This window comes from Mesoplodon bidens (assembly GCF_964165515.1).
Source record: "Mesoplodon bidens genome assembly, chromosome: 9".
Classification (NCBI taxonomy): domain Eukaryota; kingdom Metazoa; phylum Chordata; class Mammalia; order Artiodactyla; family Ziphiidae; genus Mesoplodon; species Mesoplodon bidens.
The window spans coordinates 46,963,848-46,989,132 of NC_138166.1; positions in this window are offsets into that span (position 1 = coordinate 46,963,848).

Sequence of the window (25,285 nt, forward strand, 5' to 3'; positions counted from 1 at the left end):
AATTCAGCACCACCAAACCAGCTCTACAGCAGATGCTAAAGGGACTTCTCTAAGTGGGAAACACAAGAGAAGAAAAGGACCTACAAAAACAAACTCAAAACAATTAAGAAAATAGGAACATATATATCAAAATTACCTTAAGGGCTTCCCTGGTGGCGCAGTGGTTGAGAGTCTGCCTGCCGATGCACGGGACACGGGTTCGTGCCCCGGTCCGGGAAGATCCCACATGCTGTGGAGCGGCTGGGCTCATGAGCCATGGCCCCTGAGCCTGCACATCCAGAGCCTGTGCTCTGCAATGGGAGAGGCCGCAACAGTGAGAGGCCCGTGTACTGCAAAAAAAAAAAATTACCTTAAACATGAATGGATTAAATTCTCCAACCAAAAGACACAGGCTTGCTGAATGGATACAAAAACAAGACCCATATATATGCTGTCTACAAGAGACCCACTTCAGACCTAGGGACACATTCAGACTGAAAGTGAGGGGATGGAAAAAGATATTCCGTGCAAATGGAAATCAAAAGAAAGCTGGAGTAGCAATATTCATATCAGATAAAATAGACTTTAAAATAAAGAATGTTACAAGAGACAAAGAAGGACACTACATAATGATCAGGGGTTAATTCAAGAAGATATAACATTTATAAATATATATGCACCCAATATAGGAGCACCTCAATACATAAGGCAACTGCTAACAGGTCTAAAAGAGGAAACCAACAGTAACACAATAATAGTGGGGGACTTTAACACCTCACTTACACCAATGGACAGATCATCCAAAATGAAAATAAATAAGGAAACGGAAGCTTTAAATGACACAATAGACCAGATAGATTTAATTGATATTTATAGGACATTCCATTCAAAAACAGCAGATTACACTTTCTTCTCAAGTGCACATGGAACATTCTCCAGGATAGATCACATCTTGGGTCACAACTCAAGCCTCAGTAAATTTAAGAAACTTGAAATCATATCAAGCATCCTTTCTGACCACAACGCTATGAGATTAGAAATCAATTACAGGGAAAAAAACTAAAAAACACAAACACATGGAGGCTAAACACTACGTTACTAAATAACCAAGAGATCACTGAAGAAATCAAAGAGGAAATAAAAAAATACTTGGGGACAAATGACAATGAAAACATGACGATCCAAAATGTATGGGATGCAGCAAAAGCAGTTCTAAGAGGGAAGTTTATAGCTATACAAGCCTACCTCAAGAAACAAGAAAAATTTCAAACAATCTAACCTTACACCTAAAGGAACTAGAGAAAGAAGAACAAACAAAACCCAAAGTTAGTAGAAGGAAAGAAATCATAAAGATTAGAGCAAAAATAAATGAAATAAAAACAAAACAATAGCAAACATCAATAAAACTAAAAGTTTGTTCTTTGAGAAGATAAACAAAATTGCAAACCATTAGCCAGACTCATCAAGAAAAAGAGGGAGAGGACTCAAATCAATAAAATTAGAAATGAAAAAGGAGAAGTTACAACAGATACGGCAGAAATACAAAGCATCCTAAGAGACTACTGCAAGCAACACTATGCCAATTAAGTGGACAACCTGGAAGAAATGGACAAATTCTTAGAAAGGTATAATCTTTCTAAGTATAACCAAGACACTGATGAAAGAAATAAAAGATGATACCAACAGATGGAGAGATATACCATGTTCTTGGATTGGAAGAATCAACACTGTGAAAATGACTATACTACCCAAAGCAATCTACAGATTCAATGCAATCCCTATCAAATTACCAATGGCATTATTTACAGAACTAGAACAAAAAATATTAAAATTTGTAGGGAGACACAAAAGACCCCGAATAGCCAAAGCAGTCTTGAGGGAAAAATCGGAGCTGGAGGAATCAGACTTCCTGACTTCAGACTATACTAAAACTACAGTAATCAAGACAATATGGTACTGGCACAAAAACAGAAACATAGATCAATGGAACAAGGTAGAAAGCCCAGAGGTACCCCCACACACCTATGGTGAACTAATCTATGACAAAGAAGGCAAGGATATACAATGGAGAAAAGACAGCCTCTTCAATAAGTGGTGCTGGGAAAACTGGACAGGTACATGTAAAAGAATGAAATTAGAACACTCCCTAACAGCATACACAAAAATAAACTCAAAATGGATTAGAGGCCTAAATGTAAGACTGGACACTATAATCCTCTTAGAGGAAAACTTAGGAAGAACACTCTTTGACATAAATCACAGCAAGATCTTTTTTATTCCACCTCCTAGAGTAATGGGAATAAAAACAAAAATAAGCAAATGCAACCTAATGAAACTTAAAAGCTTTTGGACAGCAAAGGAAACCATAAACAAGAAGAAAGGCAACCCTCAGAATGGGAGAAAATATTTGCAAATGAATCAACGGACAAAGGATTAATCTCCAAAATATATACACAGCTCATGCAGCTCAATATTAAAAAACAAACAACCCAATCCAAAAATGGGCATAAGACGTAAATAGACATTTCTCCAAAGAAGACATACAGATGGCCAAGAAGCACATGAAAATCTGCTCAACATCACTAATTATTAGAGAAATGCAAATCAAAACTACAATGAGGTATCACCTCACACCAGTTAGAATGGGCATCATCAGAAAAGGTACAAACAATACATGCTGGAGAGGGTGTGGAGAAAAAGGAACTCTCTTGCACTGTTGGTGGGAATGTAAATTGATACAGCCACTATGGAGAACAGTATGGAGGTTTCTTAAAAAACTAAAAATAGAATTACCGTACGATCCAGCAATCCCTCTACTGGGCATATACCCAGAGATAACCATAGTTCAAAAAGACACATGCATCCCAATGTTCATTGCAGCACTAATTACAATAACCAGGCCATGGAAGTCACCTAAATGCCCATCGACAGACGAATGGATAAAGAAGATGTGGTACATATATACAATGGAATATTACTCAGCCATAAAAAGGAACGAAATTGAGTTATTTGTAGTGAGGTGAATGGACCTAGAGACTGTCATACAGAGTGAAGTAAGTCAGAAAGAGAAAAATAAATACCATATGCTGACACATATATATGGAATCTAAAAAAAAAAATTGGTTGTGAAGAACCTAGGGGCAGGACAGGAATAAAGACGCAGACATAGAGAGTGGACTTGAGGACACGGGAAGGAGGAAGGGTAAGCTGGCACGAAGTGAGAGAGTGGCATGGACTTATATACACTACCAAATGTAAAATAGATAGCTATTGGGAAGCAGCCTCATAGCACAGGGAGATCAGCTTGGTGCTTTGTGACCACCTAGAGGGGTGGGATAGGGAGGGTGAGAGTGAGACACAAGAGGGAGGGGATATGGGGATATATGTATATGTGTAGCTGATTCACTGTTATAAAGCACAAACTAACACACCATTGTGAAGCAATTATACTCCAATGAAGTTGTTAAAAAATAAAGAGTAAACAGTGACGACAACAACTACAGCAACAAATCATTGTCTCACAGTTCTGGAGGCTATAAATTCAAAATCAAGGTGTGGGCAGGGTCTGTTTCTTCTAACAGCTGTGAGGGAGCGTCTGTTCCTTGCCCCTCTCCTGGCTTTTGGTAACCTTAGACATTCCTTGGCTCGTCGATGGCACTCTCCCTTGTCTTCACATCACCTTTTCTCTATGTGTGTCTGTCTCTCTCTGTATACAAATTTCCCCTTTTTATAGGGAGAAAGCCATATTGGATTAGGGCCCACCATAATGACCTTATCTTAATTTGATCATCTGCAAAGACCTTATTTCCAAGTAAGGTCACCTTAACAGTTACTGGGAGTTAGGACTTCAACGTCTTTTTTGTGGGGTCAGGCGGAGACACAATTTGATCCATAGTGCTGCTTATGTAATGAAAGCAATTAAGAAAATCCAGTTTATGCTCGTCACTCCCATTCTGACTTCTTCGCCTTCCTTCTATATTTCTGTTAATGGCTCCTTGTGAGTCAATATCAAAATCTGGACACCCTCTCTGACTCTTTCTCCCGCCCTTTCTACCCACCAGCTGCCCATTCCATCAGGTGTAACAGCCCATTTATGCTTTTTCAGTAGCAACTGCTTGACCACAAACACCTAAGTGTGCAGGACAGAGGGATTTTTATCAATAATAATGGTGGAATTTAGAGCATCTGCACTTCTTTTAAGGGTATCAGGTCAAGAAATAATACATGTATTATAGCTCCTAGGAAAGCTTTACTCAAGCCTGTTTCCCTTTTCTCAGTAATCCTTCATAATGCCCCAGTTTCATAATGTGATTTAGTGAAATTAAACTCTAACAGCCCAAATTTATAATTATATTTGGCTTCAATTACATTGACTAATTGATCCAAGCCGGCTCACAGGCTACCTGCAGGCTGAGGTGGAACGAGGCAGGTGGTGAGGGCTCATTAGCATAGTAGTTCATGTCTGCTAGCTAATTTGATATTTAAAATTGTTATAAATCTCAGATGGATCATACCATAAGTCAGGTGAATCTCACCTCTTCTAAGTACCCCATGTTATAAGTGTTTCTGCAATCCCTCATCGAGGGTATCCAGGTGTCACCTCTTACCTGGACAGTAGTAGCCCCTATGGTCAGGCCCTTCCTACTCTAATCCCTTCTACCATTGCCCAATTCATTTTCCTGCAACAGAACACACTAATCAATAGTGATCCTGAGTTGGGAATGACAAGAGGGAGCAGTTGTGCATGTAGGAGCAATGAATGTGTGCCCCATGAGCACAGTATCCAAAATTTGTGTCTTTTCAACAATTTATAAGGGAGTATGAGGCTGAGATGGTTGCTGAGAACTTGATTCTGATGATATGATTTTAAAGCCTGGCTACTCAGTGTGTTCACCAATGAGCCACAGCAGCAGCACCTGGTAGCTTTCCAGAAATGCAGAGTCTTGGGCCTTGTCCCAGACTATTGAATCAGAATCTGAATTTTAACAAGATCCCTGGGTGATGCATTAAAAAAATTTTTGGGAAGCCCTGTTTTAGAGGAAAGCCTTTTTTTGTGAAAGCAAGGGTCAGTCTGTTCAACATGTGATTCTCACATCAGTGGTCAGACTGAGACACAGAAAGGAGGGAATCAAAAGAGTAATGTCCCCCAGCAATCCCACTACTGGGCATATACCCATAGAAAACCATAATTCAAAAATACACATGCACCCCAGTGTTCATTGCAGCACTATTTACAATAGTCAGGACATGGAAGCAACCTAAATATCCATCAACAGAGGAATGGATAAAGAAGATGTGGTACATGTATAGAATGGAATATTACTCAGCCATGAAAAGGAATGAAATTGGGTCATTTGTAGAGATGTGGATGCTGTCATACAGAGTGAAATAAGTCAGAAAGATACACAAATATCGTATATTAACGCATATATGTGGAATCTAGAAAAATGGTAAAGATGCTCTTATTTGCAAAGCAGAAATAGAGACACAGATGTAGAGAACAAACATACAGATACCAAGGGGGAAAGGGGGGTAGGATGAATTGGGAGATTGGGATTGACATATATACACAATTAATACTATGTATAAAATAGATAACTAATGAGAACAGACTGTATAGCACAGGGAACTCTATTCAATGCTCTGTGGTGACCTAAATGGGAAGGAAATCCAAAAAAGTGGGGGTATATGTATATGTATAACTGATTCAGTTTGCTGTACAGCAGAAACTAATTTAACATTGTAAAGCAACAATACTCCAATAAAAATTAATTTAAGAAAAAAAGGGTAATGTCCATTTTATGAACTAACTCTCCATGCCACCATCCATTTACAACGCCTTTTCGAGGTTAGTTCCCTGATACAAGAACCTGGCTACACCTTCGGCTCTAATCACTCATCTTTTCACAAACTTTGTACATTCCCCAAAAATTTTCAATTCTATGTCCCCAACCTAACTTTCTAGCCATACTGCCTCTTCCAGATTTACTGTCTACTTCAGTCCATAGGTACATTCCTCAGACAACTTGGATGAACATCATGTATTCTTCCTTATTGGATTTCCTGGGGGTAGTCTTCTCACACTCTCTCCTAATTGCAATGGCCCTCTCCATGAAGCCCTTTCAAAATTCCCCAATCGAAAATGATCTCTCTTTGAATTCTTATAAAATGTTACACCTCTCTTAAATTGGTTATATCGTCTTTATTATAACCATTGTCTCCCCACTAGGCTGGACTAGCACAGTGCCCAGTACATAGAAGGTGATTAATAATAATCAAACGACTGACTGAATGAATGAATCTGTGAAGTCAGGGCCTCACCTCACCAGATTATTCCTTGAGATCAGTTAAGTTCTAAGAACTATGATTCTACTTGTTTTCTAATTCCTGAGGTGTTGATCTTCAGCTCCTTCTCACATAACACTCTCAGGCAGAAAACTCTACCAAGGACACTTGCTTGAATCAAAAACACAGGATAATGTCAGTCTTCCTCAGTCTATATGTAGCCCAGACTGATGGTGGCTCCAATGGCTACAGGCGCTCCTAAGCAGAGGTAATCTTCGCATGATTTGTGAACTGAGAGCCCTTTTAGCTCATCCAGCTACTTCTGGCTAATCAGCTTTTAGGACATAAATTCATCCAGACAATACTCTCCTTAATTCAGAAAACATCTCAAAGGAGCATTGAGGGGAAGAGGTCAAGATGTTTCTAGCCAGAGCCAGAAGATGAAATACCCTATCTATTCACGATGACCACATCCAAAACTTCCCACTGGGACTTTAAAAATATCATTTCCAGGCAAAAACCTCAGAAACAGACCTTATGTTATAAAATTACATCATAGTAATTTCACCTTCCTTGATATTGGCATGCTATGTGGTGGTCCAGATTATATCATTTGAATTCTGACCCAGCTCCCAGCTTCTCTTTTAAGATTTATTAAGTACTGGTTTCCTTTGCATAAGCAAAAGACTTCAAAGGCTATGTGGCCATTGAGAAACTATTTGTAATATGAATATCAATATAATAAACAGCTAAATCAAATTTCCTGTGGCCAACTGAAGAGCTTATATATTTAAATTAAAAACGATTGATAAAATGTACTTTAGGGTTTTTTTAATTGCAGTAACATATCCATAACACAAAATTTACCATTTTAACCATTTTTAAGTGTACAGTTTTGTGGCATTAAGTACATTCACATTGTTGTGCAACCATTACCGTCATCCATCTCCAGTTTTTCATCTTTCCCCACTGAAACTCTGAACCCATTAAACACTAACTCCCCAGTCTCCTCTTCCCAACCCCCTGGAAAACACCATTCTATCTTCTCTCTATGAATCTGATTACTCCAGGTACCTCATGTAAGTGGAATCATATCATATTCATCCTTTTGTGACTGGCTTATTTCACTTAACATAATATCTTCAAGGTTCATTTGTGGAGCATGTATCAGAATTTCCTTGCTTCTTAAAGCTCAGTAATGTTTCATTTTATGTATATACCACATTTTGTTTACACATTCATCCGACATGGACACTGGGTTGCTATTGTAAATAATGCTGCTATAAACATGGGTATACAACTTTTAATTTAGGTTTTTAAGATAATCTAGCATTTTAAACACAGAGCCAAGGTGTTTGGAGGGGAAACACAAGCCATAGAGTTTATTATTTCATGTCAAAACTTTCATTGATGCTGATCACTCATGATACATCAAATAACAAATTCTGATCATCAGTTCTCCATTATATGTGGCATATAATACCCATTAATGTGAAATGGAAATCTAAGCAATATAACTGGGGATTGTGTGGACTTCACTTGCACATTGAAGATAGTAAAAGATTACCTCTTATAGTAAAGATAGGCATTTAATTTAAAAAATAGACTTCTAATCAAATCATTACACTTAAAAAAATCCCGCCTGATTTAGAGTTACCAAAGCTGAACAAATCTTAAATTTTCCATTTTTCCCTTTGACTTCCTGAAGTTTCTCTACAGTAGCACTACCTGGGAGCTTCCTCTCATGTCTTGTGGTATTTGGAATGTGGATGATTTCCTTTGACCACATTCTATGTTGTATTTATGCACTTTATGCCACTAGATTTATTGCCAAAAGAGTGAACTGGTATTAATGGGATGCAGTCCTACTGACAATAATAACAGCATGGATTGCTAACCACATGATAAGATCAAGATGCATACTTGAATTGGCTGTATTTATGTTCCAGATGCAAGATGATTATCTGACAGCAGAGGCAACATGATTTAATACATAAGGCCCAGGGCCAGGAATCTGGAAATCTGGGCTTTATTCCTGGCTTCATCACTTAGGCCATGTATGCGTGAGTGGAGTATTTTGTAATTGCACTGTTCTTATTGACCCCAAACTGTTTCCCACCCTGACCCTGCCACCAAAAGTGTTTTACAATGTTCAGTTTTAATACAACTGCCTCTCTTCCTTTTCCTTCTACTTCTTTTCTCTTTCCTCACCTTCCCTATTTCTTACTAAATTGTATTAACTTTGTATTATATAAATAATACATAACACATTTTATTATTTTTTTAAAGTTACAGATAATGTTGATTCTCCCTTAATATTCATTTTTCCAATCCGAAGCACCTCTCCATCTCTTATTTCTAATCTAGTTCCTTTTCCCTTCTGCTTTTCTTTCATTCATTTTCTGATTGTAGAGACCCCACTCATGCATACATGGCCTAAGTGATGAAGCCACCTTCTTTTTCATATCTACACTATCTTGAGTTCCACATACCACCATAAAATACTCTTCTAGAATACACCATGGCAGACTTCCAGTTTCTAGTCTGGCATGCAAGAAAGCTTGTAAGTTGCCACCCCTTCCTAACAACAAATAAGTCAAAAGCTAAGCAAACTGAAAAATCAATAACTCTTCTTAGATTCACCAGAGAAGTGAAGTCACAGTGCAAACCAAAATTGGAGAAACCAACAGGCAAATACAGAGAATTCCAACTTATGGAAGAATCCCAGAAGTAGCATCCTCTACAGAAACCAGGGCCAGAGTAGGGAAACCTGTACTGTAATTGATGAATCGCTGGAGGCTCAGTGTGAACAACTCTGAGAGTTAAACTCCAGGGGGGCCCAGTCATAGGGGAGCCCCCATAATTTTATGAGTTTTACCCCCAGGAACTTTATCAGGTCCACACAGGGAATCTTGGAGAAAAATCCCCTCAAGTTTCCAGCAGGGGGAGAGGAAAAGGAAGCGTTTTGTAATATGCCAGAGCATTCTCCTCATCTTAACAAGGTCTGCCCACAGTAGAAACTATTTAACCAGAGCCTAATATGCTAGGGTTTTATCAGTGACTAGCCTACATGGGGAAATGGAAATACCCAACACCAGCTGGATCTAGATTTCAACATGGGGGAAGGGAAATACTAGTCTTCCATGTAGGAGAAGGGAAGTACTCGACTCCAGCCCATGCTGGCCATTTTCTCCCACCTAAAGGGAGGGAGAGAACTAAGAAACATGTAGAGTTCACAATCCAGAGGTACAGGCTCACGAAAACACTGAGACCTAATAATCATAGGGCTGTAGAAACCTCCCCTCCTCCCACATCTCACATTACTGAAGTCTCATTTACAACAATTCCTTTTACCCAGTATAACATGTCTGGCTATCAAGGGAAAATTACAAGACATACAAAAACGAAAAACAAAAAAACAAAAAACCACAGTTTGAAGAGACATAGGAAGCATCAAAACCAGACTCAGATATGGCAGAAAGTTTGGAATTATTGGACCGGGAATTTAAAACATCTATGATGAATATGCTAAGGGCTCTAATGGATAAAATAGATTTCGTGCAAGAACAGATGAATGATGTAAGGAAGAGATGGAATGTATAAGAACTGCAAAAGATCAAAAACACTATAACAGTAATGAAGAATATCTTTGATGGGCTTATTAGTGGACTGGACATAGCTGAGAAGAGAATCTCTGAGCTTGAGTACAGGTCAATAGAATCCTCCAAACCTGAAAAGCAAAGAGAAAAAAAAGACTGAAAACCCAGAACAGAATAGCCAAGAATTGTGGGACAACCACAAAAAGGTGTAACATACACATAATGGGAATAGCAGAATGAGGAAAAAGAGAAAATAGAAAAGAAGAAATATTTGAAACAATAATGACTGAGAATTTCCCCCAAATTAGTGTTAAACACCAAACTGCACATCCAGGAAGCTCAGAGGATACCAAACAGGATAAATGACAAAATACTACATCTCTGCATATCATTTTCAAATTACAGAAAATCAAAGATAAAAAATATTGAAAGAGTCCAGAGGAAAAAACACCTTACTTATAGAGGAGCAAAGATAAGAATTATATCTCACTTCTCTTCAGAAACCATGAAAGCAAGAAGAAAATGGAGTGAAATATTTACAGTGTTTAAAGAAAAATACCTAGAATTTTGTACCCTGAGAAATTATCCTTCAAAACTGAAGGAGAAATTAAGACTTTCTCAGACAAACAAATGTTGAGGGAATTTGTTGCCAGTAGACCTGCCTAGCTATCAAGAAATGTTAAAATAAGTTCTTTAGAGAGAGGGAAATAGGTATAGGTAAAAAATAGATATGGGTAAAAAAACCCCTCAGATCTGCATAAAGAAAGGACTGCATAAAAAAGACATAAGTGAAGGTTAAAATAAAAATTTTAGGGGCCTCCCTGGTGGCGCAGTGGTTGAGAGTCCGCCTGCCGATGCCAGGGATGCGGGTTCGTGCCCCGGTCTGGGAGGATCCCATGTGCCGCGGAGCGGCTGGGCCCGTGAGCCATGGCCGCTGGGCCTGCGCGTCCGGAGCCTGTGCTCCGCAACGGGAGAGGCCACGGCAGTGAGAGGCCCGCATACCGCAAAAAGAGAAAAAATAAAATAAATAAATAAATAAATAAAAATTTTATTTTTCTTATTCCTAATTTAATAATTTGTTCAAAATAATAATAGCAACTATGTATTTGCTTGTCATGTTTATATGTATGCTTATGTATGCTGATGTATGTGAAATGAGAGACAGATGATATAAGGGATAGGAGAAAGGAGTTAGTTAGGGTTATTTTGTTATTTTAAGGTATTCACACTACCTGTGAAGTGGTATCATGTTATTTGAAAGTGGACTTGGATTAATTGTGAAAGTATATTGAAACTCTAGGGCGACCGATTTAAAAAGTTAAAAAGAAGTACAACTGTTATGCTAAGAAAGGAGAGTAAATAGCATCACATAAAGTCTCAATTAAAAAAAAACAAGAGGCGTAAAATAGATAACTAATAAGGACCTACTGTATAGCATGGGGAACTCTACTCAATACTCTGTAATGGCCTATATGGAAATAGAACCTAAAAAAGAGTGGATATATGTATAACAGATTCACTTTGCTGTACACCTGAAATTACCACAACATTGTAAATCAACTATACTCCAATAAAAATAAAATAAAATAAAATAAAAATGTTGCTGTCACACACACACACAAAACCACAAGAGACAGAAAAAAGTAAAAGACAATATAACAACGAAGAAAAAGGGCAACTAATAGAACACAGTGAGGGAAGGGATGTGGGAACAGATGTATATGTATGACTGATTCACTTTGTTATAAAGCAGAAACTAATTTAAAAAATTAAAAAAAAATACTAACCGAAAAAAAAAAAAAAAAAAAGAAGCAACACAGTAAACTAGTTGAAGGCTCAGACTTTGGAACAAGATTGCCTGGACTCTGCCACTTACTGGTTGTATGCACTTGGGCAAGTTATTTAGTCTTTATGCTTTAGATTCCTTGTCTGTAAAATGGGCATAATAATAATAATAATAATAACAACTGCCTTTATGGGGCTGTTATTAAAAATTAAGTTAAATGAGGAAAAAAAAAAAAAGAACACAGTAACAAATATGGTAGATACTAATTGAACTATATCAGTAATCAGCTCGGACATCAATGGTCTAATTACACCAATCAAAACACAAAGATAGTCAAAGTGGATCAAAAACCACAAGATTGAAACATACATTTTCTATAAGAAACCCACTTTAAATATGAAGACATATATATATATTAAAAGTAAATGGACAGAAAAAGATATACCATGCTAACACTAATCAGAAGAAAGCAAGAGTTGGGCCTCCCTGGTGGCGCAGTGGTTGAGAGTCCGCCTGCCGATGCAGGGGATACGGGTTCGTGCCCCGGTCTGGGAGGATCCCATATGCCGCGGAGCGGCTGGGCCCGTGAGCCATGGCCGCTGGGCCTGCGCATCCGGAGCCTGTGCTCCGCAACGGGAGAGGCCACAACAGTGAGAGGCCCGCATACCGCAAAAAGAAAAAAAAAAAAAAAAAAAAAAAAAAAAAAAAGAAGAAAGCAAGAGTAGATAAATTAATTTCAGACAGAGAAGACCTCATAGCAAAAAAAGTTATCAGGGTAGAAGAGGGTCATTACATAATGATAAAGATGTCAATTCTCCAAGAAGACATAACAATCCTTAACATGGACACCCTAAGAGAGGAAATGAAAAAAACTGCAAGCGAATACCAGTGGGCTCCATGGCAAACTCAGCAGGAAGTGGGCAGTTGTGGGCACTGCAGAAACCTTGTGAATTAGATACTTGGGCAGTACCCACAGGCAGTATTAATGGTCAATTCCCACCTTAGTCATCTTGCAAAAGATAAGATCATGGTGAACCCTGACCCAGTGCAAGCTTATCAACAACCATTGTCGCTATTCATGCAGCTGTCACAGTAGCACTTCTCATTTAAGGGAATTTTGAGGTAAACACTTTAAGAATAGCTGTTGGCCCTGGAATTTTCTAATGTTCTTGAAGACCCTAGTCATTAAGGGTCCTTCTGACACTAAAAAATGATGCTAAAGTTTAGGAAACACTGCATTATTTCAGCACACCAGAAACCTAAGAGAAAATGAAGTAGAAACCTCCAGGGAGATTTACATTGGCTAGGCTATCTCATTGATTTATTTGTCTCAATGATTCATGCAACCAGTGATATACTTTTTCCAAGATGAAAACAAAAGTGGTGAGTTTCCCTAGACTAGTCCTTTTTCTCCTACAAAAGGTAACTAGGGCTTTTTGTCTATTGGGAAAAGAGTGGCAGTAGTGATATGGGCAACCAGCATGAATATGCTTTCCAAACAGCAAGCAGGTTTTCACTTTCAAGTCTGTGCTGTAACATTCAGTGGACACAGAGATCCAGAGCTCACTTAGGCACCAAATGCTCGTTGTTCAGGACCAATAATAAGGCAGAACAGCATATAGATCTATAAGTCCTTGGAAGTTATAATTGGGATCAAAAAGTTTACTTATTAGGCATTTTTTAAAAATTTTATTGAAGTATAGTTGATTTACAATGTTGTGTTAATCTCTACTGTACAACAAAGTGATTCAATTATATCATATTCTTTTCCATTATGGTTTATCACAGGATATTGATTATAGTTCCCTGTGCTATATAGTAGGACCTTGTTGTTTATCCATCCTATATATATAATAGTTTGTATATAATAGTTTGTATCTGCTAACCCCAAACTCACAATCCTTCCCTCCCCCACCCCTCCTTGGCAGCCACAAGTCTGTTCTCTATGTCTGTGAGTCTGTTTCTGTTTTGTAGACAGGTTCATTTACATAGTATTTTAGATTCCACATATAAATGATATCATATGGTATTTGTCTTTCTCTTTCTGACTTACTTCGCTTAGTATGATAATCTCTAGGTCCATCCATGTTGTTGCAAATGGCATTATTTCATTCTTTTTTATGGCTGTGTAATATTCCATTATATGTTTATGCCACATCTTCTTTATACATTCATCTGTCGATGGACATTTAGGTTGCTTCCATGTCTTGGCTATTGTAAATAGTGCTGCTATGAGCATTGGGGTGCATGTCTCTTTTTGAATTAGAGTTTACTCCAGATATATGCCCAGGAGTGGGATTGCTGGATTATATGGCAACTCTATTTTTAGTTTTTTGAGGAACCTCCATACTGGTTTCCATAGTGGCTGCACCAATTTATATTCCCACCAACAGTGTAAGAGGGTTCCATTTTCTCCACACCCTCTCCAGCATTTATTATTTGTAGACTTTTTAATGATGGCCATTCTGACTCGTGTGAGGTGGTACCTCATTGTAGTTTTGATTTGCAGTTCTCTAAAAATTAGCAATGATGAGCGTCTTTTCATGTACCTATTGCCCATCTATATGTCTTCTTTGGAGAAATGTCTATAAGGTCTTCTGCCCATTTTTCTATTGGATTATTTTTTTTGCTGTTGTTATTGAATTGTATGAGCTGTTTGTATGTTTTGGAAATTAAGCCCTTGTCAGTCACATCATTTGCAAATATTTTCTCCGAGTCCATAGGTTGCCTTTTCGTACTGTTTATGGTTACCTTTGCTGTGCAAAAGCTTTTAAGTGTAATTAGGTCCCCTTTGTTTATTTTTGCTTTTATTTCTCTTGTTATTAGGCATGTTTTTAATAAGTGAATTGATCATAGCCATTTGGGGGACCCTGCTTTTCTTTTTTTTTTTGATTTTGGGGGTAGGAGTTTATTAATTAATTCATTTATTTTTGCTGTGTTGGGTCTTCATTTCTGTGCGAGGGCTTCCCCTAGTTGTGGCAAGTGGGGACCACTCTTCATCACGGTGCACGGGCCTCTCACTATCGTGGCCTCTCCTGTTGCAGAGCACAAGCTCCAGACGTGCAGGCTCAGCAGCTGTGGCTCACGGGCCTAGTTGCTCCGCGGCATGTGGGATCCTCCCAGACCAGGGCTCGAACCCGTGTCCTCTGCATTGGCAGGCCAACTCTCAACCACTGTGCCACCAGGGAAGCCCCAGACCCTGCTTTTCTAATGATAATCTTATGCCTCTAGTAGGGAAATAATGATCAACATATTCTACTGATGATTATTCTGGGTTATTTAATTCAGCATTTGATCAATGCTTGGGTATTGGAAGAATTTGCCAATCTGTTATTTAATGGAATTACCTCTGCTGGGTCTTAGATTGGCCTAATAAAGGTAGGAGACCATAGAGAAACCGAGAAATCCAAGCCATTTCTAGGGCTGAATCAGAATGAAAACACCTACTGTAGAATATCTCTTATGGTGAAGTAATATAGCTAGTCCACATTCATTTGGCCCCTAACTTGGAACATGGTGGCAGTACTAGGCACAATGTCTTACACACAGAAGGCACTCAAACATGTGTTGCATGAATGACTACAGCATGCCAATGAATTTGAGCATGAATCATTGCTTAGAGAACTTTTCTGTTGACCTGGAATTCATTATTTCATTGGAAAATATGGGAGTGGAAAACATATCAGGATATTTGATATAACTCAAATAGTAGTTGCTGGTGTTTTTTTGCATATTTACTGTAAGCCAGGTATTATTCTAAACATTTTACACGTGTTATATATGTTTACATGTTTTGGGTTTATGTGTATTTACATGTGTTAATTAATTTTACATATTAAATGGATCTCACAAATCTATGATCCACTTGTACACATAGAAAACTGAGGCACAGGGAATTTAAGACATTTGCTCAGAGTCACATAAGTAGTAAGTGACAGAGCCTGGATTCAAACCGAGGCTGTCTCACTTTAGGATCTGCAGACTTAACCAGTATTCTAAACTGCCTCTACTTATTCACAGCAAGAGAATAAAAGCCTTGTTAAAAAAAACTACATTTACTTTTTAAAGCCATTTCAAGGAAAATTTTCTTTGTGATACAGATGCATATTGTATAGGGCTTAGAGCATAGGCATTGGAATCAGGGGTTTGAATTATCGTTCTACCAGTGACACTGAGAGGTTCTTAGTCTCTCTAAGTTGACTTTAAACTGGAAGTAACAGTACTTGTTGGAGGGAGCATTTCTTAGGATTAAATGAAATAATCCATGTAAGGCCCTTAGTACAATGTTTGGCACACACACAAAATTATAATAGCAATAATATAATTTACACTCATTGAGCATTTACTATGTACTTATAAATTTTAGTTAAAATAGTTCAGTGACAGTTCAATGTCTACCATGTTTGGATGGTTTTTAGTCTTTTCGAACAATGGGGGTGCGCTTGTCATCATTGAATTCAAGGACTTTATGGAATGATCCTCATTAACCTCAAACTAAAGTTTAATCTAAAACAATGATTCTTTCCGTGAAAGGTCTGTATACTACTAAGATGCCCTAATCAGAGAGTTGAAGAAAGCTAGCCCATCAAACTTTGCTCAGACCTGCTCCCTATTGACTAGGAGTTACTATTGCTAAATGACTGGTGAGGAGACATCTCAAGACCTGTGCTGACTATTTCTTTCCATATAAACAAGTGGCCATATGTCAACTCAGATGTTGTCATAACTGTCAGACATGCCAGACTTCTATGGCAAGAAAGGAGAGAGAAAGGTCTAAATCAGGACTAGAGGGGACAAATTGGCTTTACCAAGTACCTGAGGATCTTGGCCAGTTCTTAAACTTAGGATGTGCATAGGAGTAATAGTGACCTCAGGTCTGATTCCAACTTGCAATGACATTCAAGAAGTCTGATCTCAGAGTAGGGACACCATGGCAATAGTTTTGAGGCAGCACTAATATGTAAAGGTCAGCTGATAGTATCTTGGTTTTTTGAGTTCCATAGTAAGAGGTAGACTATTCTTTCACACCATCCAGCTGCAGTTGGCTATAAATCTGCGGTAAGGGGAACAGGAGCAAGATGCACACATTGAGGAGAAGATAGTAAGAGTTAGTTGTCAGGGCCCCAGCCAAATTCAATCCAGGCCTGGCAGGGAGCTGGAAGGAGTGCAAACTGGGAGCCAAGATAAAAATCTAATCTCCAGTCCAGGAAAATGTTTGGGGGATATGAGGGAAGTCAGCAGCAAAAAGCCATTTATAACCACTGGTGTGAGTGAAGTCCATATGGACTTTATAATTCGGTAGTTATACTAATGAGGTAGAAATATACCTATATTTACCTACCTTTTAACCTCACGAATAACACAGGTAGTGAATAATGAAATCATAGCACTTCTATATGTTGCTGCTCTTGGTTTCCAAAGAGGACCCATCTGGTCATGACAGCCACCTGCCTTTAGTAACACCACCAAAGGGACAACACTGTGTGTCCTTCAAGACTGCCCCCTGGTGTGTGGCTGCACGTCTCTTTTCTTATTAAAATGTTGTTCATAACACTGATATTAAAATGCACCCACAGAAATGCTTCTTAAACTCCTATTTTCAAAGAGGTGCCAGTCTGACAAGGTTTTCACTGGCCGCGTTAAAGTGAGAACAGGGAAAATGTAGTAAATTTTCTTTCACAGAGCTAAATTTATTCAATTTAAATAACTACCCTTTATTCTGATATGGACAAAAGATTATGTCCTTACTACTTGTTTGATGTTACTAACATCCTTTCTTGTGTGTGTTTGTTGGTGGCGATAGTTGATGGTGGTTTGCTCTTTGGTTTTTATTCTGCTTGATCTATGTAAAGATCCTCAATTAAAAAAAAAATTTCTAGCCCATGAAATCAAATTTGTGGGAATTGGTTCCTGATCAACTCAACAGGAATGCATCTAGTGTACAAGTCAATGCTAAAATCAGATCAAATCGTTGTTTTTTCTACTCCACACCTCATGACTATTCATTTGACTGGTTTTCCGGAGTAGAGTTGGAACTAAAGTAGGCATTATAGCCTGGTTTGATTACTTGTTGAGTAGATATCTGGATTAGAAAACTAGAATAGCATCTGGAACTTTTTAGGTGCTCAGTAAATGCTTGTTAAAGTGGAATTAAATTGAATTGTGCAAGGTATAGAAGAAGCCCTCACTCAGTTCCCTTCTGAACATTGTGAGTCATGCCAACCCAGCAAAGGGCTACTCACCTCCTGTGAGTGGAAAGTGGCTTATACGAAGGGCTGAGGTATTAGAGTGAGACCCATTTATGAGAATTTCAGTTCTGATTTTATTACAGACTTACTTATTCTGTGACATGACATTCAAGTGGACTTTCTGTCCTACTTGCAAGAAGTGAAAGTGTCGAATTGTCTCTGTTGCCTAATAGTCTTGGTATAGGTCATTAGGGTTAATTAAGTATGTGGGCATTATTCAGGGAAAAAATAATTCCTTGACATAACTATGGACTCCAGGAATTGTGGAGCCAAACCATTTTTATCTTACGATAGATTGACCTGTGTATGTAAGTTAATATACTTTTGAGAATAAATACGATTACTTAATTGATGGCATTCATACCAGTATATTAAGACTTTTTTTAAAATCTATGTGCTTTCATTCTTTGTCAGTTGGATAGTGTATTGATTATAGTTAGGGCTAGCTTATTAAATAGTCTTTATATAAAATCATATTATAGGGAAAACATTAAAGTAAATGTCTTATACAAAAAGTTGTAATGGAACAGCAACTTATTAAACTCCCTTACATAGATGATTCTATACAAGAAATATTTTGCATGACCTTTGTCATGTAACCTTGGGCAAGTCAGGTAACCTCTCTCTGCTCCTCAACTCTATAAATAAGAGTAGAATCTACCTCAAAGAGTTGTTGTAAGGATTAAATGTGGTAATACATGTACTTTAGCACAGAGCAAGATACATGACAGTCATTTAATAAATTTCACCTAATATCATTATATTCATCTTTTTATTACTTTTTATTACACTGTAATTGAAGTACCAATTGTAGAATACTTTAACAGCAAGAAAAAGAGCTGTGAATAATTTTAATATCATTTTGTTCTACTATTAAGTTGCAAGTTCCATTCAACTCATCTCTATCTTATCTTTTTGAGAAAATGGCAGGATATAAATAAATTCAGTCATTCTCCATCTCAAATCTCATAGCACTGTCAGAAAAATCTATCTGATCTCCAACAAATCTACACCCAGATCATGTAGGCATGTGTGCACCCATGCGCACACACACACACACACACACACCCCAAAATGTGTTTAATGAGATCCTTTAATTTCAGTAAACTTCCACAGATGAGGTTCATTCTTTTTTTTTTTACATCTTTATTGGAGTATAATTGCTTTACAATGGTGTGTTAGTTTCTGCTTTATAACAAAGTGAATCAGTTATACATATACATATGTTCCCATATCTCTTCCCTCTTGCGTCTCCCTCCCTCCCACCCTCCCTATCCCACCCATCTAGGTGGTCACAAAGCACCGAGCTGATCTCCCTGTGCTATGCGGCTGCTTCCCACTATCTATCTACCTTACGTTTGGTAGCGTATATATGTCCATGCCACTCTCTCACTTTGTCACAGCTTACCCTTCCCCCTCCCCATATCCTCAAGTCCATTCTCTAGTAGGTCTGTGTCTTTATTCCTGTCTTACCCCTAGGTTCTTCATGACATTTTTTTTTTCTTAGATTCCATATATATGTGTTAGCATACGGTATTTGTCTTTCTCTTTCTGACTTACTTCACTCTGTATGACAGACTCTAGGTGCATCCACTGATGAGGTTCATTCTTTAAACTGAATTATATTTTATTACAAACAGTGCTATAAACAATATGGAATGTTGCTTAAAAGCATGAGTCTTGGAAGTAGACTGCATGGTTTCAAATTTCAGTTCTATGATCATCTACAATTATTTATCTTTTCTAATCCTTAGTTTCCTCATCTTTAACACCTGCTTTATAGAGATGAGGCTAAAGTTAAATGTGAGAATGCATTTGAGATACTCAGCCCAGTGTCTGGCATCTAGTAAATGCTAAGTTTTAGCTAATATTACTTTTCATTATAGATGTTGTATTTTCATATCTAGAAGCTCTATTTGGTCTTTTTTTATACCTTCTATTTCTGTCCTCATCATGCTTATGTTTTCCTCCAAATTCTTGAGCATATAGAGAATATAATAGTTGTTAAAATCCTTGTCTGCTAGTTCCATCATCTTTGTCATTTCCAAGTTTATTTCTACTAATTGATTTTTTCCTAGTCATGGTTCATATTTTCCTGCTTTATTGCACACCTGGTAAATTTTTATTACATGCTGGTCATTGCAAATTTTGTCTCTGATTGCTGGATGTTGAATTCCTTAATTAGTTTTAGATTTCAAACTAGCACGCAGCTAAGTTACTTGGAATAGGTTGGGTCTTTTCAAAATTTGCTTTTAAACTTTGTTAGGGTGGTTCAATGAGACTTTGGTCTATAGCTAATTTAGCCTCTACTGAGGCAATATCTTTCTAAGGATTCTATCTCCTATGTTATGAGTTCTTTCTACTGGGCTGGTGGGAACACAACTATTCCCATCACTATTGGGCTCCCTACTCCTTTTCAGCGTTTCTTTCCTTGGTGCCAGGCAGTTTACTCTTACACATGCACAAATCAATTCTCAACCAAAGACTCATGGGGACCCCTTTGCAGAGCTCCCTCCCTTCCCCTCCCCTTCCCTCCCCTCTCTCCTCTCCTCTCCTCTCTCTGGGGTAACTGTCCTGTGCTGCCTGTCGTCCAATGTCAGAAAATTGTTTCACATATTTTGTCCAGTTTTCAATTTGCTTGAGGTGTGGGGTAAATCCACTCCTTGTTACTCTATCTTGGCCAGAAATCCTTGGCTATTACCATCTCTATAAATGCCAGTTTAGGAATAAAACAGTCCTCAGGTACAAGTCGGTTTACAAGGAGTAGCAAATGGACAAGTTTATGTATGTGGTTACAGGGTGTTATTAAATACACAGCACAAATATAGGTCTGCAACATCTTGTTTTTCTTTTTCACTTTTTATAACATTCGGCTTTTGGATTATTGGCGATGGCCCGATCTTTACGTAAAAGCCACAAAATAGGAAGCTTTTATATAATCTAAAATCTGGTTTAAGGTATGATTAAGCCTTTTGTGAGTGACTTGATAAATTAAATTTTTCCCTAAGAGCAGAAAATTTGATTTCTTAAAAAATTTGGTTTTACTCTGAATATTGATACCACATGAAGATTAGATTGCTCTTACATAAATAGATTATGATAATAATTAAACATACATATAAAACTAAAGTATGGGAATCCTCCCCATGCAAGGTTTAATTTTTATTACACAGCCACACACTAATATTAAGCAGTATCACATTATCCAACATTAGATGAACGAACTTGCGGTGTGTGTGGGTATGGGTGTGCGCACATGCACTGGAGACATAGAGAAAGAACATTCACACATTATGGGGAGTGAATTAAACTAAATTTATTGTTTAAATAAATATTTTATACTTGTATGTATTTAATCTGCAGACCAAGGATTATAAATCCATAACGAAAAATGAGGAATTTAGACTTAACAAAAAGTACCCTAGAAATTTAATCACTACAGTTTGAGGCATATAAAATATGCTGCCATGAGTGAGACAGCTCTACAAAATGTTCATTACATAGAAGTTGTTCAAATGAGAAACACCTCCCATATCCACAAACTGTAGTAGATGTGTCTTATAAAAATTACTCTTAAATCTTACATTTCCCCTTTGAGACATTTATTGTTCCTGGGGAAAACAGTATTTTTTTTCCCCATACCTAAATCTGTCTTCGATTAAACTAGAGAACTCTGTAAATCAGTAATAACCTTTTAGATATCAACCTCTTCATAATTATGCCCTCCAAATCCAGGTAATTGTTTGCATACTTTATACAGGAAAAAAATGGGGGAAAACATATGTTCCATTTGATTTGGGGGAGGTATAAAGATTTAGATTGTTTTTTGCATTTGTGAAATTTGACTTTATCCTCTTTTATATTACATTTGAAAAATTAATTTATTTCACATGGAGAAACAAATAGATCAGGTGATGTTATACAGCTCTGGAGGAAAAAAAAACCTGCCTGTTAGAAAGTGATACAGATTTTATCATAATATGGCTTTCATTAAATATAATACTATACAACCAATGAGTTTAAAGGAATGTTTTATCTTAGTCAAATCAATCTCTGGGTGTCTTTCTGATGCTTCTTGTACATTTCCCAACTGGAAGTGGATAAACAGCCAAACGGGAGTGAGCTCAGATTAAGAAACAACACAGGCATCTTGAAGGCTCTTTACTTGTAGAATGAAATGACAGCAACCAGAGAGGCCTGAGGCTGTTTTCCTAGATGCCTACTCTGGGTGCCAGCCATCTGTGTTCATTTAGATGGTGTGTGTGTGTGTGTGTGTGTCTTTAGGTGGGGGGGGTGAGGGACAGATCTCAAGTTGCAGGTCTGAGTGTGGGCTCTGATACAGAATGCAACCTTCTGCCTGGTGCTTCTCAAACAAGACCCCTCATCTGCTGGCCCCTCCAGAGAAGTAATTTCACCAATACCAGCTGCAAGGGGAATGTTTTGTGTTTTCTTTATTCAAAGTGAAAGATGTTAAACAGAAATTTTCAGAAGCACTTTTGTTTGGAAAAGGGGAAAGGAAGATCACGGAAACTGGAAAACATCCATGAAATTAGCCCCAAATCATGGCCAATACTGATCATTTCCTGACAAGCTGTCTATCAGCAAACCCACAACAATAGTTTAATCAGGGCTTTCTGGTGCCAACAGTGATGTGACATTGCTAATTAAATATTTGTGCAATTTGAATATTTTTAAGTTTTAACTTTTGTTATTACAACATTGAGTAGAATAGCGCTTTACTATCAGGAGTCCTCTAAACACTCTTTTAATATGCCTCTCTTCCAGATTGCTTTAGCAGGAATTAGAGGAATATCAGGGTTTTTATTAAACTTTTTATTTTATATTGTATATTTGATTAACAATGTTGTGACAGTTTCAGGTGTACAGCAAAGTGATTCAGTTATACATATACATGTATCTATTCTTTTCAAATTCTTTTCCCATTTATGTTGTTACATAATACTGAGCAGAGTTCCCTGTGCTATACAGTAGGTCCTTGTTGGTTATCCATTTTAAATATAGCAGTGTGTACATGTCAATCACCAACTCCCTAACTATCCCTTCCTCCCATCCTAACCTCCTGGTAACCATAGGTTTGTTCTCTAAGTCTGTGAGTCTGTTTCTGTTTTGTAAATAAGTTCATTAGTATCATTTCTTTTAGATTCCGCATATAAGCAATTGTTCTTTCTCTGTCTTACTTACTTCACTCAGTATGATAATCTCTATGTCTGTCCATGTTGCTGCAAATAAAGCCTCTACATGCCTGTTTAACTCACCTAAAGTTAGTGAAAACAAAGAGAACAGAAAGTAGGGATACACTTGGCCATGTTAGCTCTGAATTTGGTATTTATTTGTGAAAAACCTATTTAAATAAATGTCTATAAATAGGAGAGGGAAATGAGCTAATTTGACTGTATGATTTTATTTATTCATTATTCATAACCAAAAAATCCTGGCTGCCTTTAATTTATGTACTTATCTAAAATTTCTCAACATTGCTATGGCCTGAGATATCACTGCAATTTTCTTCCAATGTTGTATTCTCTCACTTTCTCTCTCTCTCTCTCTGTCCATCTCCCTACCTCTCTATGTCTATCTCCCTCTTATTTACTCTAGTTCTTGTTTATCTGACCTTCTTTGACATATTCTGTTCTGAAACATACATTAGTTAATGTTGCAATTCTAACACTCATGTCCTAATGCAAGAGGAGGGCATACCAGATGCTGGGTTAACCTTCTGGATGTCACATTTGCTTACAGCAATATGATTTGCATTCCCAACATAGTGTAAAATTATCCATTTATGTAACTATTATAAGGTGTGAAACTGTCCCTGTTAAGCCCTCCTAAAGGGGAAAATTTGTTTATTAACTGGACTTAAAAGTCTGTTTTGAAAATAACTCCTAAACTTACTAATAGTGTGAATATTTCACATATCCTAGACCAGTGTGTATCTAGGGTTTGGACATCATCTGGACCCTTAGGAGAAGAGGGAATACTTATTGAGTATATCACATATTTTGAGAATTATTTAAAATGAGAAACAGACTCACCTGGGTCGCATTTTGCCCTGAAAATTCACTGGCCTGAGTTTGCACACCACAATGTAAAAGATGCATAAGGAACTATTTAAATAGCTCCACTCTGCTACTCTGGTAAGATTCTTACAGAATCTCTTCTGTAAGAGATTTCTTCCTGGGTGCAAAGCATTTTCTTCCTAAGGGCTCTGATAAAAATCTATCTCCACATTTTAAAATTTGTGTGTTCCTGTTATATTGTCTTATTTCATAAACCAGCAAGCACTTATCTGCCCTAAATCATAGGATTCTCACAAAATTACAAGACAAAGATCCTGTATTCAAGAAACTTAGCATATGGTTTGGGCGGGGGGAGGGGGGAGGCAAAAACTCATAAACATAGGAAATAAATGGAGACCATATATGCTTTGAAGTGCAGTAGGAAATGGCTTTGTAAGGGATTAGATGGATGAAAATCAGTGGCATAGATTGGAGAAAGAGCATGCCTTGTAAGGCTAACATTTTTTTAATCAATGCCAAATTAATTTATTCATATTTCTTCTTGGCCTTGTAAAAGTGGAATCGTAAATGAACGAATGAATTGGAAATAAATAGATGCATAGGTAATTACACAGATCTAGTTCCAGATTCTAACAGAGCTGTCGACACATATTTAGAAGCACTCACAGGGTCCTGGTAGACACTTTCCTATTTCCTGTGAGGTAGCGCCACCTTTTTTTAACTGATCCCACCCTACCCCACATTAAAACAGAAGCTCTACTTCCTGACAACACTAAAACATCTTAACTGAAAAGCGACTCAAATGGCATAGTGTCCCTTTTAAATAGCATATCAGTCACATAATATAGAAAACAAATATATGATCATTGAGCATGCACAATTATACCAGCTGACATAAAATATAAAACAAAAAGAAAGTTTGATTTGAAAAGAGTGGTAAAAGTGGACTTGCTGTGAGGCTAGCACTGATGAGAGCCCTTGGAGCAGAGAAGAATGCAGGGAAGAAGCACGAAATAAGGTCACATAGATAAGAGGAAATCAGGTAATTTACTGCTTTTAAAACAGACAAAGCAGCCCGAATTTAATGCCACTGTAGGATCTTCAGCAGTGACATAATGAAATTGTTTTTTTAGGAATACCACTCTGACAATGACATTGGAGGGTTGGTTGGGGAATGGTCTGGAAGCATGAAGCTCTATGAGGCAGCTGTTGGAATAATCCACAGTGATCAGACCCAAGTGAAGGTAATGGCAGATTAATGAAAGGAACCCAATCTGCGGACACGTTGAAGAAATGAACAGTGGTAATAACAGACTAAATATAGGAGGAGATCAATGGCAAAGAGACCAA